This window comes from Pinus tabuliformis, chromosome 3_2 (assembly GCF_031772625.1).
Source record: "Pinus tabuliformis cultivar Carrire ecotype Pingquan chromosome 3_2, CPIR1, whole genome shotgun sequence".
Lineage (NCBI taxonomy): Eukaryota > Viridiplantae > Streptophyta > Pinopsida > Pinales > Pinaceae > Pinus > Pinus tabuliformis.
The window spans coordinates 1169810295-1169814199 of record NC_142302.1 but is presented as its reverse complement, the minus strand read 5'-3'; positions in this window follow the sequence as shown (position 1 = coordinate 1169814199).

Here is a 3905-nt window from a genome sequence, read left to right as displayed (position 1 = left end):
ATTCAAGTAAAATATTAGTGTCTTAACTCATTTTTCAAACATGTATTGTTCATTTCTAACTAGTTTGATGAAGTAATTAAGCATGCAGCACAACCTTTGAAGGAACAAAGACATTAATGGTAAAGTCAAGAAATGGCTGTTATATCGAGCAGTTTTAACGTAGAATTCAAGCTCGTTAAAAAATAAACATAAGCAATGAGCAAGTGTTTCCCCCAGCGTTTAAGCTCATTAAAAAATGAACCAATTTCCAGTAAATAACCATCGTGAATGTATTACTTCAGCCTTTGAAGCCTTGGTCGTGTTCTCATCATCACCTCCACTCTGTATTAGCCAATCATTCACCTCCACTTGATTGTTTACCCCTTTTGAGGAATAGCTGCGAAGAGTGATCTTGTTAGCCATCCTTATGACACTGTTGTGATTGGAAAATTCCAAACCTTACTTGGAATCAGTTGCTACCCGAATCTATCACTTGTTCCTCAAAAATGAGTCTCCTTTAAGATCTTTTCAACTGACTCGTAAAATATGAAAATATTTCCCAGCCATTGGCCTCTCCAGCTCGTTAAAGTGACCGGAAGTGCTATCCCTCCTTTAGATTTTAATCTTTTTGGACCTGAGGGATTATTACACAAAAAGAGTGAGCGCTTGTCTTGTTTGGCTCGTTAAAATTACCGAAAATTAATCCCTTTCGTATTATTTTATACTTTTTCGAACTTAAGGGATTAGATGACGAAAAATGATTTTTGGAGTTTCCTTTACGTTCCTTTTCAGACTCTCTAAAATTGAAAAGGACCGAGTTATCTTTGTCGTTAAACTCGTTAAAACCTAATAGCGACAAACTTGTCCATAACAAGACAAGAACGAGTTTCACTATCACTAGGCTTGTTGAAACGTAGCGATGGGTTTGCCCGAAGGGAAAATTATAGAACAGGCATATGTTATCCTCCTCAAGCTTGACGAAAATAAAGAGGTACTGGTCAGCAATGACTAGGGAAAAATTGGGAAGAAAACTTGAAGAAACTTTGTTGGTAGCAAGTCGCTCTTGAACATGACACTTTCACTCCGCATCCAAGTTGGGTTGGGTTGTTCCATTCACTGGTCACATCACCATGGTTCCATCACACCATCCACAATTGGGGTTAATGCTACCAATCCATCATGTCAGTTTCGCCGAAATGTTCAAGAGAAGTCGCTCAGAGAATTCACCTGTGTCTCACCCACTATAATACATTTTCACTCCATTCTTTCATGACCGCCACCCTGAACTGTATGTCACCAGATTGTTTTCACCTCCATTAAAATCATTTGCTCCATTCCATGTCATTGATGTGGGATTCACTAAGGCCCTCCTATGACAGATCGCTTCTTGTCGACATCAGCTCATTATCCAGGAAGTCGATCTAGGAACAACCCTTTCAGTACTTTGAAGCTTGCATGCCTCAATGGAAAGTTTCTCACTTCCGGTGACAGGTTTACATCAATGGCCTTCGACCGAAAGATTTTGCGTGGTGTTTGACGCCAATTCCTTTATTCACACCACGTGAATTGTACTGTAGTACCTTGAGGATCATTATCATTATTGGTGATTCCTCTCGCACCTGTTAACAACTTACATCATTGGCTGGTAATCAGGCAATGTCTTTCCATGTTCGACTCCAGAACATCTCTCACATGGATCGACTTGTACTTTGAGTAAAGATCGAATGAGATTGAAGACCCTAGAGCTAGTTTCATCCATTTGGGCTACGATATATATTCATGAAAATAAAGACATCAGATGTACATCATTGCTGCACAGATAATCATCCAATCCAAGGGATGATGGCTCTACCAGAATCATCAGTCTACACTCAAACGATTGTCTGTCCTATGTACATGAAAGTGAATATATAAAGCTGAGCATGGGAATGTCCGTCTGAGCTAGATCATGAAAATAATATGAAGATAATGTGTTGTATTGTATTTTATTACAGGTCGCCTTCCAGCTCGAAAAAACTTTGGATCCTCATGATAAAGCATTTCACCCTGTTATCACTCAGGTTGTCCCTTAGCTCCTTAAGGGATACGGCCGAGGTAACCAAAAATCAATCTTTGGGTTGCAGGTCCTAGGCTACCTGCAGTCAGAGAGGGCTCTCTCTTTATGATTTAACTTTGTTTTGGGTTGATTTTAGGCTAGTTATGTTGTACAAGGGTTTTGTTTTAATTTTGGTGGGAAGGATGATGTTTTCAAGTAGAGTTGGGATGCATAGTGTGAGAAGTTCAAACCATTGGGCATGGAGTCATGGATTAGGGCTTGCTGTTGCGTTTTCTTGGTCACAAGAGGAATACGGAGCAGGATAGCTACACATAGAACAATATCAGGCTGGAATAAAGATGGAATGAAGGTCAGAGATGAAAGGCAACTAAGAATCTTTCATTAGCTAACAGAGAGGGAAGGTGAATGATAGTTTCTCTAGGAGCAATCAAGAATTCCTAAATAACAGTCATATGTGAAAGAAACAGGGTAAACATGATCATTTAAGTATGCATATTCATAACCATTTCTGAAGAAAACATATAGAAATAACAAAAACTGAGCATAGGGTGCAGTCAAGCAAAACCTAAGCTATTCTTTTTTCTTGCTATTTAAATGGTAACACAATGGGGCATAAACATATGTAAATAGTAAACAGAGTTAGGAAAACATTTATTGAGCCATGTTGTAGCACAAGAATTCCACAGTCACTCTCCGGCCATTTAATAACACAACAGTCAATTCTTCATCCAAAGCATTCCAGCAGTCTTTGATTATAGAGCTCTCAAAATATACAGCGCAAGTCTAGAATGAGGAATATCAACCAACCAACCCTTTAAACAATGAATCAGGGTGGTTTATATAGAGAAAATATCCAAAAATATCTATTACAGCAAATCTTAAACAGATCTGAGGGAAATGAGTTTTTTAATCTAATGTTGTCCTGAAATTAATGCAAGAAGATATCTATTTGAGCTGCGCTGGAGGTAGTTGCATCAAAATGAGTTAATATGGTGTCCTTGGTGGCTCGGTGCAGTGTTTTCTGCAATAACTGTGCCTTTATTCTCTTATGTGCACCTCCTAGGTGGTTCTGCCGCTTTTAGGTGGCTTTAATGTGCACTAATCTCGATCTGATGAGTTTTGAATGGCCTTTACTGCTTCTTTGACTTGGATAGAGGCCTTTAATGTTCACCTGCTTTGATATTGCTGATCTGATACTCTTCGCCGCTTCACTGATACTCTTTAATTTAATCTGGGCTTTATCTTTCCTTTGATACTCTTTAACACTTGAATCGGGCCACTTTCTCTCCCTTGATATGCTAGAAACTATCAAATTGCCCATTTTCTGCCCTTTCAAGGCAAAAATGGCTACTGCAAATGCTTTTCATGGCCTCTGGAATGCTATCGGCGCTGGCTAATTTGAATATGAACATAAATGAAGAAATCCTGTCAAACTACGAATTTTCGGGCCTACTGGTAGCTGAGCAATATGAGGCCTTCCATTTTGGTCACTTTTTCTTAGTGATGGCGCTAATCGCGCATCGAAAACTGCCTCAGTTTTTCATTCCGGGCTCTCTTTGCTGTGATTTTCGCCTTTCGCGCCTTTTTCGGTGATGACGTCAGCGGGCGGTCCCGGTACGGCAGTGACGTGGTAGGGTGACGTGCAATATGGCAGGGATTAAATCGGCGATCGGCAATCGGCAGGGACAGGGGGCGATGGCTTCTATATATGTGATGCGATGGGAGCGATCGCTGATATCGGAAAAGTGATAAGGCATGCTGCTGTGCGAAGATGGGAAATATTACGGAAATGCCATATATTGAGGTGAAATGAGGTTAGCAGTAAAACTTAAGTTTTGCAATATAACCAAATTTTACGGGGAAGCGGAGG